The 13,712-nt window shown below is 34.2% G+C and overlaps 1 protein-coding gene across 1 annotated transcript in view; it reads left to right on the forward strand.

The window, feature by feature from the left end:
* Positions 1-8,645: 8,645 nt before the first annotated feature.
* Positions 8,646-13,712, forward strand: part of LOC136034035 (uncharacterized) — a 76,503-nt gene continuing 71,436 nt past the window's right edge. The window contains exon 1 of the mRNA XM_065715096.1: positions 8,646-8,713. The gene's annotated coding sequence lies outside the window, so the exon portion shown is untranslated. The remainder of the gene's footprint in view (positions 8,714-13,712) is intronic.

Here is a 13,712-nt window from a genome sequence, read left to right on the forward strand (position 1 = left end):
TGACTGCACATCGATCGAATATTCTAAGTAAAAACGCATTTTCAGCACCCGTGTGTTGCTTGGAAATGTAATGTAACCGAATGTGGAAATCAGCCACACTGACCTCTAAGATTAATCATAACGAGGTTAAGTGATTAAATTGAAAGTGGAAAATTCAACCAGACCACAGGCTGGCATTCCTTAGCGAGAAACTTTCTTATTTAAGTAAACAATATGTTGGTGAAAGTAATCTTCATTGCTGTGCTGAGGGTTGTAACCAAAATTTCGGTTTTCCTTCAGCAGGAATCTTCCAGATCAAATATATTTACAAAAAGGAAAAACATAACAAGATAAAAAAAAATATTACAACACTCAAGGTAACAAGGGGAACCGCCGAGGTTTCATGTTTGCAAAAGCGTCAACAAGCTGGTCGTACTCCAAATTTTTTACTAAACCATCCTTCTCTACAAATATCAAAAGGAGGTTACTGAGACGATCATCTGCTGTTGTGGACCGCAGGTAGTTTTTCACTATTTCTAGGCTAGAAAGAAAACGCTCATTGCTCGCTGTTGTCACAGGAAGTATGGCAGCCATACGAAGTACTTTAATTACTTCTGAGTAAGCCACTGGTAATGCCTGAAGATGGTCGACAATGTCTAGGAAGTTTTCTGGCTTTTTCTCCTCATCGGGCAAGAAACGCTTGGCAATACCAGCTTGAGATTCGATAAGAATGGCGTCGATATCCAGCTCGCCGTAAAGAGCAGAGATACGCTTGAGCAGCTCTGTGTCCGTAAACTTGGTTGAGCTTGGATCCAAGGCTTCGAGTGTACTCAGCACTGGCAAGTTATCTGTGAACCTTCTATCAAATTTGGCTAGTAGATGGTTAAAAGTTTCGAAGTATTTTCGCTTCATTTCATCCGCTAAAGTAGTATTTCGATGAAATTCTTTCCGTCAAAGTTGTCACAAATTGTTTCAGATGCTTGGTGATCTTTTGAGTTTTTCGAGGTCGTCCTTTCTGACCAACAGAGGCGGGACTAGTCGCGGGTTCATTCACAGCAGGTAGTTCAATTTCAAGATCTGTCGCAAACTCTTTAGCCTTCTCGAAAAGCGATACGAATCTGTCTTGGCTTTTTTCTAATTGGCCACTATACAATTCCACAGTCTTCTGAGTAAAGAATGACTAATACATATATCTTTTTACCATTTATACCGTATATATGTGAAAAACTTAAACAAAGTTACGTAAATAAAACATTGATACTTCCAATCAATTAGACCATTTTAGACCACGAGATTACACTCGTGGGAATTTAGGGAGTAGCATCTATGTAAATCCTTGCCCGTGCGGAAAATTTTTACATTGGCCAAACCCACCAACATTTTGTGAAACGGTTTATTAGCATCGTAATTCAATCAATAATTCAATTCAATCAATCAGTTCAACAAAATTCAACAACAATTACAATGGTACAACCACGGGGTTAACTCAAATAAAATTTACGCAGTAAACCTAAGAAAAGTTTTTTTTTACGCGTTCATACAGAACATCAGTTACGACTATCCAAAAAATTCAACAATAGGTGAGACACAATTTTTATCAGCCGGGGGAACGACAAGGTCGGACCCAGTCTATACATATCCATAATCCTCAAGAAACTATTATTTTCAGCGATGGCAATTGCAATGAGGATGTCAAGCGTCTCTAACTTTCATAAGGTTTATGTGTCATGTATAGAAATGTTTATTTACACATATGATACAGTAAATGTACATAAGACGAGGACAGAAACAGAATAAGAACTGACTTGAGTGATCTAAAACGATGGCTTATATTCACTAAAACAAGGAAATAAACTTTGCAACATTTGCCAGGAACTGACCTATTTTAATCTGTCAACTTAGAGGAATTACTGTAAATACTCAGAATTTATAATATTAATATAATCATCTAGGAAATGGGCATTTGACAGAACTTGAGAATCTAATTATTTACCTAACCTACTTTCAAAGTTTACAATGGTTAATAGCAAACAGCGCAATTATTATGGCCGGCAAAGGGCCCTTTGTGGTGGAAGCTTGGGCCCCCTGGAAAATCTAGGGTGGGCATTCGCTCCCCCCCCCTGCCCCCCCAATAGAACGTCTGACTACTCTCCTTTCTTTACCAGATCATTATACTTTTTTTCTTTCTCTTTTCTTTATATTTACCAATCTTAAAGATTATCTTTTTTAAAGCCATCCATAGTATCCTTGGAAACTCCAGGGTTTCACCATAAGAAATTAGTAAAAGAAAATGCTGCATACACTGCGGTATAATATTTGCCACATTTTTCCACTTCTAAATTACATCTATGGTAAGAAAAGGCTAAATCCAAGAACCCTTTTTAAGTGAATGCTCTATTTCCGAAACAAAAAGAAAGAGAGCATAAGAAAAAACAGAAATAAAGCCAACAGAAGGAAAAGACAAACTAAGACGATAAAAAAACAAACTTTCTTTTAGTCTTACCCATCAAGGCCACATCTCCTGCTTTTTAATTATTAATTTTTGACCAAAGAAGTTTTTTGGGGATCCTCCTTTTATCACCACTTAAATAATGGAAATTTAGCCACTTTGGCTTAAAGACCAACATTTTTTTTTATAACTTCAAACCCTTCCCCCAAGGCTGCATCAACCTCAAAACCTTATTATGCGACCTTTAGACTGTTTTCGGAACAATTGACAATATTAAAATTTCTATCGGATCCATTTGGGTGAAAGTATTAAAACCTAGAGTTAACATAAGAAATTGCGGGAGGCTCGACTTCTTGTAATTTTGATCCACAATTTTTGAATAGAACCATGTGAAGAAAAGACGTATTTTTAAATGTTCTTCAACACCTCCCTCTTTATGCTAAAGTTTTTAATTGTTTTAAAAAGTAGAGTTGTGAGAAAGAGTCAAACTTTAGCGTAAAGAGCGAGGCGTTGAGGAGGAGACAACCCCTTTCATATACGGAATAATTTCTGTTCGTCTTAAGTTTTAATGTTGCTCCTTACTTGCAGTTAAAAGAACTTGTTTTTTTTAATTTAATTTTAACAAGGGATTACTACAATTCAAAAACCTTAAAATGAAACCAAAAGTTTTAAGCTTAATAGATAATCGGTTTTAGAAATTGGGCTTCAATAATTAAATATGCTTAAAAAGATTGTACGATGATTTAAAATACTAAGTTAATTAGTCTATTTGCAAAAGGCGTTCTAAGTAATTTCACAATGCCTAAAAAGCGTAGGGCAAGTAAAAAGAGTAATGATAGGGCCTAAAGGAAGAAGTTTAGGGTAGGTTGACGCGGAGCACCACATCACACTATTTTCATTTCATATTCCTTGAAAAAATTTCTAAGCTACAGAAAAAACACGTCTACAATTGTTATATAGCGACGAAGACCACACTGCCTTTCCATCACAAACACCAAACACAAGAAGAACAATAGGGAGTTTCGAAAGACAATGGGAAACAAATTAGAACGAATATTTTGGCCCTATGTCCAAGGGCCGTCCTCAGCAAGACATATAGGAAGAAAATATATAGGAAGAAAAAACTTACAACCTGATAAATAAATTGTGATGGAATGAGGCTATTCATTTAAGTGAAAGAAAATTATGTAAAAACACGTTTTTAATGCTAATCTTGCTTTTTTGGCTACTATAAATTTGAAAACAAATAAAATAAACTACCAAACTATTAAAAACATGAAAATGAATTCAACTTTAAAGGGATTACTAATTTATGAGTGGATGTTCAAGATATTTATAAATTGAAAACAAATATAATATAAATATAGTTTATTAGAAATAAGTAAAAGTAAAGTGATTAGAGCTCATATTCCTAAAAATTAAGATTAACGGAAAAACTGCTACGTATGTGATTAATTTATTCTAATTTAATCATCATTATGTTTTTATTAAAGATTTGAGTGAATTATTTGCATTTCAAATAACAAAAAAAAGGCATAAAATTCGTCTATGTACAATCCGTGGAAGACACATTAATGAACAAGAAATTTTTTAAAAACATAATAAAAACGAAAATTATGAAGATCCTCACATAAATATACCAAAACCAGGACCTGAAATCGTATTTAGAAATACAGCTAAACGAATGAAAGTACCTAATGCATAATAGCTGATTTTGAATTGTATAACAAAGATTTTAATCAAAAGAAAGGTAAAAACACAATTAAAGTAGCAGAGCAAAAGTCATTTGCTTATGGATTCCAAGTATGTTTTCCTTTCGATACAACACAAAAAAAATGTTACGAATACTTTGGCGAAGATGCTAGTGGGCATTTTGTAACCACCATAACAGAAGTGCGTACAGAAATAGCCAATGAGCGTGAAAATAGACAGAGAGATCATGGTTTTGCACAAGAAAAAGTAAGATAAAAATGGAATAATAAAACTACTAAAAGCTGTCATAAAAGAAAAAAAAATAGTAGATATTAATTTTCATTTAGGTCACGACCATATGACTGGTACTATACGTGGATTTACTCATGCAAAATGTACTAAAAACTTCAGAATTCCTAAACTTATCCCTACTGTAGTGCATAACCTCTCTAAGTATTACTCTGATTTATTTCTTAGAGAATAAGCACCTGATCCACATATCCACAGAAATGATCAACAGATCCACAGAATTTTATTTAAAGTTTATTTTCAAATATTTAAGGAATAAGAAATAGAAAAGAGGTTATTTGTTTATCTTAAAAGCTTTAAATAGTATGGAAATGTTTTTAATGCTTTCTTAGTATCTTAATATATATTTAGTGCTTCAGGTTTATCTGCTTTCGCTATGCTACCCCTTGCCTCTTTAATTCTTGTGGCAGCTCTGATTGAAATACTTGAAATATATCTAGGAATAGCAAGAAAAAAGGCTGAGTGTAAAACTGCTTATTCATTATATTTAGAATTGCTTGCTATGTATAAATTGGTTGAATTGACTAAAGAAGAAATAATTAAAAAAGAAAATGAATTATGGAAAACATTACAGTTTTTCCCCGTAAATAATATATGAAACAGGTAAAATTTAATGGGTATAGCCTATCAATTGCACAAAGTCTTAAATGTTTAACATATAAATAAGACTCCTGTTATATACGCCCATCCTGAAACTGGTTTCCTGAGTGCATGATCCGAAAGAAGTCTTATATTCTGCTGGAATTGTATATTATACAAGAATTAAATATTCATCCCTTCAAAAGCAACAAAAACATTATTTGAAATTTAAATTTCGTTGGGAGGGCTCCACAGCTAACATGTATAGCACAATCCTCTTCTAAAGCTTTTCTTATAGCTGTATCGATTTTGAAGATGCTATAATGGTTTTTCTGCAGATTGCTCGTCCAGGAAAATAATGCACTAATTAATATAAACTTATCTATCTGTTCCCGTTTGTTTTGAGTTCACCGAACATACGAAATATATAATCAAGGTAACACTTTTCCTTATGTTGAGAATCACTCTTGAAAAGAATCTGTAGGCATGCGTAAACTTCTTCTTTTTCAGCTTTCATTTGTAGGGTTAAATAATCTAAATATAAACTTAATTTGTTTATTTTTGTGATTAAATCAACAGCTTCTCCCAATCGCATTCTTTTATTTTCTTTTCTAATAATTGTATAGCTTTTATGTGCACCTGGATACATCCATACCTTTTTCTAAATTAGCTGGAATTTCAGTAATAAACTGTTAATTACTTTTTTCTTTTTCTCGTCTTTTTTATTCAGTGGGTTCTTGATACCAGGATCTTCATTATTTTCATCAGTCTATTCAACTATTTTGCTCCACAGCATCAAAAAGCTCTGTTGTTCTGACTTTTCCGAGTTCAAGATCATGCTCATGTATTTATTGAGGTCCCTATTTTTCGAAATCTTGCTGTTCATCTGAAAGAAAAAAATTATCAATGGCTCTAGGATGAAAACTTCTCCTACTTGGCCTCCAAAATCCTGCAGAAAATTATTGGAGGACGTCTGGAAGCAGACGTTACACATAAAACATCGTAGAATAAAAACTCTTCCTACTTGGCATCCAAAATCCTAGAGAAGATTTTTGGAGGACGTGTGGATAAGTGTTTTCATAAATAATAGATAACTCTACTTCCAAACAATGTACTTTCAGACAATTCAGATGGATATCTAATACTTTAATAGAATAATTCATATCGTGACTATTACAAGTCTTAAAAGTAAAATATCTGTTGAAAGAAATAAATAGATTTGATCTCTTGAAATTTTAAATGAGTGAATTATATTGGAAATGCTTTATACCATTATTTTATACCAGGGTCTAAGCGACAAAAAAAACTTTTAAAGAAAAAATCTTCAAAATGTCATTAGTTTTTTGTTAATTTTCTTACCTTTCGAATCTGTTTAGATTCATACTCATGCCATAGAACCATTCTGAAACAAAATAAAATGAACAAATCATTCTTATTACTTACATTGTAATTTTGATGCAATATCCGCTCTCTCCTTATCAAGTATCTAAGTTTGACTCGGTGACAGACTCATGAAACGAACTTCTTTAATAGCGCAGTCATGATGCAAGTGACCTACACGTGTGATTCGTTAAAATATTGGACATTTAGACTAAAGAAGATTTATACATTGGAACGGAATCTAAAATCAAAGCATTGAAGTGTATAAAAAAATAAAACGGAAATGAAATCGTTATTACTATTGATTTTAAAGGTGAAGTGGTTGATATCTTTGCACCAGAACGATTTGATTCTACGGCAGCTGATTTTGAAAACAAATTTAAAAAATCAGCTAAAGGTATGATTTTAAAGTTTCTTGAAAGAAAAAAAAAACATTCAGATATCGATATTAATATAGTGTAGCAACTCCTTTAACATTAAATTATACCTGTAATATAAAATACTAGCTGTTGGGGTGGCGCTTCGCGCCACCCCAACACCTAGTTGATGGGGCGCTTCGCGCCCCCCAAGCCCCCCCGCGCGCGTAAGTCGTTACGCGCCATATTAGTTACGCGCCATTGTATATATATATACAATGTATATATATATATATATATATATATATATATATATTTTTTTTAACTACGTAAAACATGCGAATATACAACATTCTTCGCTGTCCCATTGTCTATGCATATAAATAGATTGTCAGGTTTACTGACTCTTGAACATGCAACATATAATTGTCCATGGGAAAAACAGTCCGTATTCAGATCTATACCTCATTATTCTAATGGTGTGTCCCTGTGTCCTGGTCGTCATTTATATTCCCTGTGTCCCGGTCGTCATTTGTGTCCCGGTGTCCCAGTTTGTAATTTCTCTTTGAGTGTCCCGGTCGGCATTTATATTCCCTGTGTCCCGGTGTCCCGGTCGTCATTTGTGTCCCCGTCTGTAATTTCTATTCGAACAATCCCTGTGTCCCGGTCGTCATTTATATATCCTGCCTGTGCCCCCGGCGTCCCCGTTGTAGTTGTGTCCCTGTGTCCCGGTCGTCATTTATATTCCCTGTGTCCCGGTCGTCATTTGTTCCCCGGTGCCCCGGTATATAATTTCATCAGTTGACAAACATAACGTCAGTCGACAAACAACTTCATGACGCATAAAGCTCAATCCTTAAAATGACGTCAGTCGACAAACATGACGTCAGTCGATACTGAAACATGACGTCACCTGACAGACAGACACACACACAGACAACTTATTTTTATATATATATATATATAGATAACAGTATATAATATAAAATATTGAAGCATAAGTAAAGATATGTATCAAAATGTAATTTAACAAGGCCTATTTTGATATTGAAAGTTATGGTGTAAATTGTTAAAATGTTGCAGATTTTCATTTAAAAGGGTGCAAATTCGATTGAAATCGGGTAAATTTAATTGATTTGATGAGTGGCATTGATGAGCATTATTCGAGCTTCGATTAAATTAAAAACTTCTGTGAATATATTCACTAAACGGTTAAAATCAATCTCCCACAACCCCAAACAAGATCTTGGCTAATGGCAACCTATATAAAGCTCTAATACCACCAACATTGTCCCTACCACAGCTTAGATCCCAATATACAGTAATGAAAAGTCGATTTATTTTTGGGACACAGTGCACGTTAGCGGTGCTAGCGGCTGGAGATGGGAAACTGGTATTAGTGTCTAATTGGTAACAGGAAACTGGTATCTAAGCTGTGTATGCAACAAAACGAAATTGCGTCCCCACCTATGGTGTTGTAATACGATCCACGCGTCGGAGCGCGGGCTTGGAGGAAGTGCCAAGTTCATACCTCTGTACCAAAAGCTTCTCATGGGCAAAACAACAGTTTTTATAGCTGTATATGTATCTAAACCGTGGTCCCTACTAAGGTAATGATTGTACCTTCTTTTGTTTCCCTGTCGGATGAAAATGCTTTAAAAATATATACAACACCTTTATCAACAAGCACTAGATCTTTTAGGTTCTAGGCAGAATATTTCATAATTTGTAAAAAAAAGCATTGATTAAAACTGTTTTCTACATTCGTAAATTATCAAAAACCGCTTTTCATAACGCTGTCAAGAAGAATAACCATCAAATGTCGAAAGTCGCGTTTTTCGCTTATTTAGTATTTTCTTCTAGTTATTATATATATAGGGTATATCTTTGCGCAACACTGCTTAGCACTCATCACTATCAGTGTCCAGTAAAAACAAATCATTGAAGCTCTGCTGAATTTTTAGTTAAGGTGGGCTATTCTACTTTTTATTGCAAAAGTAATCTTATTTGTTCTATTTCATAGTACTGTTCTATTTTGATAGTGCTGCTCTGAGATTCTATTGTAATATTTTTGTTTTAGACAGAGTTTGGTAGATATGCTTTGAGTAAAAACCTCTTTTTGAGAAAGACTACTTTTTTTGGCATTTCAGAAAAATAGAGATAGGTTTTTGGAATACTCCTATTTTACTTAAGCATGGCACAGTGCAAGTGTAGAGCCAATTGCCTCTCACTGGAGCCATCCTATTGGGAGTAATTTATTCATCATAAATTATGAATGTGGTTTCTGTTTTGACAATTAAATAGAAAGAAATTTAAAATTCTAGTTTATTCTATTTTGTAGTTCTACTTTAGTCTTAAGACCCATGCTTGAAAGTTTATTTTCTTAACCTTACCACTTTCCAATAGGCCTATAGCAAAAAGTTGAACTAGGATTTTACCAAAAGAAAATTTTTTTTTTAAAGATAATATAAAATAATATCAATCAATAAAAGCTGCATTTTTGGAATCAGAAGATTTTCAGCTTTTTGTTAATATGCCAAAAAAACTGTTTATCACTGTTGAATAAATATAGAATACAGACCTTGCCCTGCTGGCTGTAGGGCTCGTGGACTAATATACTTTGCTCTATAGGTTATGTTACCTGTAAGCAAGCCCATTTTATGCATTTTTAGCTTGCCCCATAGAGGAGGAAGGTTAACCAGAAATGGATGCACTTCTCTATTAATGACAAAGAAAGAATATGCAATCATCAGAATCTTGCTATATGCACTTTAGACAGCTTGTGATGAAACTAAACATTTACCTTAAAGAATTTTAATAATAACCACATTGATGCATAGATTAGATTTTTAGCTATTCATTAAAATATACAATTCCTCTTAATTCCAATTTTGTAATGAAGATCTGAAGGTTTGAGTTTTACATAGCTTTGCTTAATTGGATACTGGTTTTTGACCCTAGAAGCTGGTTATCCTGGTTATCCCAAAGTGCAGCAATGCACTTTGTTAGGCTTTTATCCATCCATTTATGTCAATTTTCTTATTGGCTTACAGTTATCATTCCTTGTAGGCCAGTGCTTTATTTTTAATCATTTCCTGCCTAATATTTAAATAAAAGCCTAGCTTATAAGCTGAAGCATAATTTGTTGTGGGAATGGAGCACTGGCAACTGGGAAGTTACCCATATTATCAAAGTATTCATATAGCTAAGAAACATACTTACCCCTGGAATCAAAATTTCATCATGAATCTAAATATTAAATGACATTCATTTCTGTTTCAAACTTCAATTTTAGGCCTTTCACAGACCCTAAAAGATGATAAGCTTTTCTCCAACTTTAGATATGGCTTGTATACCTGTTTTATTGTCAATCTTGTTCAAACTGGTTTACCCATAAATTGAATCAATGGTTACACAATCAAGAGTCAATAAATGCAGGGGAAATATATAATAAAGGCTACATGTTTGGGTATGTTAGAAAGGGTGAGGTAGAATAACTTCTGTTGAATCAAATTGAATTTGTCTTGGAAACAATAGCTGTATTTGGATTCAGGATGAAATTCTCATTTTAGAGGTTGATTTATTTCTTTGTTACCTGAATACTCTTAATATGGATATTTACTATCAACTCTATCTCCCAGAGCTTGGTTTAATACTCCCCCAGACCTTGGTTTGCCCCCTCCCCCCAGATGAAATTTAGTTTCTTTAAGCCTACCATACTGTTGAATAGATTTAACAGTAAAGAATCAGTACTAGTATTGATGAAATTCAAAAAAAGAAAAACATATAGAGAAGATATAGGTCTAGTTAATTCATAAAACCATTAAAAAAAGAATCAACTTTTGTTTCTCTCATATCCTAGCCCAGGGCTATTTCTGCTCAGAATTGCCTTGTATAACAATTTCCAACAAGATAAGGTAGTGATGACTTTCTGTAGATTTCTTGCTGGTTGTATGACTACTTAAGTTGTTATTTGAGTCCCAATTGAGTCTCCAGTTGACATTGGCCTAATCTTTGTTGACCTGACCTTTGAATGAGTCTTTTGTGACTACCTAGACTGTCTGCAACAAATTGGATAAATATACAACACTATGTCTTTTTTTTCTTGCTTGTTCTGATTATAGTGATAACATCAGGCTCCTTGTAAATCCAATTTTAAGCGCTTATTGGATTCTTAAAGAATTATACATTCCCCCTGCTGTTTGTCTATATAAAAGGGTTAAAAACAACAATTCTTACTTCATTAAATACAGAATAATTTAGTTAATACTTTTTAAATGCAGCTCCACAATAGTTTACCCTCAACCCCTTTATTTAGTATGCAAATATATATCCTAAACTGTATGTTTCATGTGTTTTCTGGGTCTTGTATTTTGTCACAGTTGGTTTAATTTATAGGGACATGGTTTAAAACAAGAGTGGTACTAACAACTTAAAGTAAACACAGCAATTTTTAAAAGATTTATAAATTGCTTATTCAATTGGATTATGATGAATTATTGTCTACAGATAATATAACTTAAACAAATTGGAATTATAATAAAATAGTAAGTTTTTTAACCAATATTATAACTCTTTTCAACATAAAAGAAAAATAATTAGAGTAATTATTCTACTTGGAGGGCATTGAGTGGTATGTTCATTTAACTAATAGTTCAGTATAGAAATATCTCCAAATTGGCTTGGAGTTTTGGGTGTGCCCATAGGGGGAGAGGACGTTTCTCCATTGAAATCAGGGACTACAAAGTAATTATGAGGAACCATAGGAATGATAATATGAAAAAAACTTCGTTTTCTTAAAGAGTTAAAGAGGCTGTGTCCCAAAGTCGAACCTTAAAACGTACAGGAATTAGAAGAGGCAGTTGGGGGGCTGCCCCCCCCCAAACCCCCCGCTTTTAAAGACTCTTTTGTACAGGTTTCTTGTTGTGGGGGGCTGCTGCCCCCCTAACCCCCTGCTCTTGGTTTCGGAAAGGCCCTCTTTTAATTAACAAAACCAAAAACCTGTACAAAAGAGTCTTTAAAAGCCGGGGTTTGGGGGGCGGCAGCCCCCCAACTGCCTCTCCTAATTCCTGTATGTTTTAAGGTTCAACTTTGGGATGCAGCCTCTTTAACTCTTTAAGAAAACGAAGTTTTTTTCATATTATTTCTGTACGTTTTTCTACAATCCATGGTGGATGTAATTTAATAATTCCTGTACTCTTCGTACAGGAATTAGGACTGCCTCTCCTAATTCCTGTACGTTTTAAGGTTCAACTTTGGGACGCAGCCTCTTTAACTCTTTAAGAAAACAAAGTTTTTTTTCATATTTTGTGGAAAAAAAACTGCCCGATAAGGAACTTGAACCCTTGACCTTAGGATGAAAAGTCCCATGCTCTACCGAATAAGCTAATCGGGCATGTTTGAAGTCAAAATACCTGCATGTGTATAAATATAACTTTTAATTAACTTTTAAGAATTTCAAAAATTAACATGGGCTCTTATGGGGAAATGGGTTTTTCTAAGCTAGAAAATTGGGGGGTTAAGATTTTCCGACAAAAATCTCATCGGAAAAAAATTTCCAACAAAAATCTCATCGGAAAAAAATTTCCGACAAATTCCACATTGAATGAGTCTTCGTACACCCAGATCCAATGTCGGCTGTGACCTGTAGGCGTGGCGAAAAACAAACAAAAGGAGAACATGAACATTAAGTGGCTATGCGTGGTTGTTGTTGTTTTGGGTTTGATGTGTTCAACCAATAGGTCATATGCATTTGTATCACTCAGTTGTTCTGTGCCTTCTATGATCACTAGCTTGCTTGGGTGTCACTTAGTCATTATTCACTGAGCCAGAACAGTATCGCTTGACTTGCTAATGGAGGGGGGTTATTTGCCTGCAGCAACTGCCTGTATTGAAAAACGGGAATCAAAATACTGCAACTATACATTGTCAAACATCAATTAAAATGCATGTACAACACAATAATAAAAAGTAATACAAGTTTTACACATTATAACCAATAACAATACAACCAAATGTCAATAAAGTATACCTAAAATGATAAATGGGGCAATTCTAAAAATCCTATTGAACAGGTAATAATAATAATAATAATAATAAAAAAAAAAAAAAAAAAAAAAAAAAAAAAAAAAAAAAAAAAAAAAAAAATTATAGGGAATGAACCAAACCAGTAGTCTTAACAAATCTGCCTAATAGGTTTGTGCTTAGTTTTTTAGCCCAAGGAGGAGACGTGTGATGTCCCAGAACAGAACGCATTGTGAATGCACTAAATGCCTTCTCACAGCAATTTCTTAGTACTTCTCTCTCTTTTTATGCGTGGTTTCTGGAAAACAGGGAAGGAGTTATCGGATCGAGCTGAAATTTCGCGGATAAGCTTCTGGGCCCTAGGGGACCTTAACTTGTGAATTTCAGCCCGATCGGACAACGTTAAAGGGGGGTTGAGGTTGGGGTGTCGAAACTTTTGGCCAGATTTTCCCCATGAAGGAAAAGTCGGAGGGGGATGAAATTTGGCAGGTTTCTTAGTTGGAGCTCAGGCTACGAAATGCAACCCTCCACATCCCTCTGTGACCACTGGAACCAAAGATTGCTTGACATTGTTGTGGTTCGCCTCTTTAAGGAGGCACGAGTGTGCCTCCTTGATGGCAGAGTAAAAACCATGGAAAACATGTGTATTGGCCCATGGTTTTCTGCCTTTCAATAGGTTTTGATTCTTGACAGAGGCAATATAATTTCTAATTTGAGAGTGAATGACATCTTTCTGGTTTACTGCATACTTTTCTCATAATGATATGGTTAGAGTTATAAAAAAAATGAATGCTAAGTAAATATCCATCTTTGTCAATAGTAAAAGCATAAGAACCTGAATATTGATAACATTAAATCAAAGAGTCAGATCTTTATGGAGGTTCCAAATATGTATTTGTTAATTATAAGTTAAACATCCAAGTTATTAGTACATAAGAAAGGTC

This window comes from Artemia franciscana, chromosome 12 (genome assembly GCF_032884065.1).
Source record: "Artemia franciscana chromosome 12, ASM3288406v1, whole genome shotgun sequence".
Lineage (NCBI taxonomy): Eukaryota > Metazoa > Arthropoda > Branchiopoda > Anostraca > Artemiidae > Artemia > Artemia franciscana.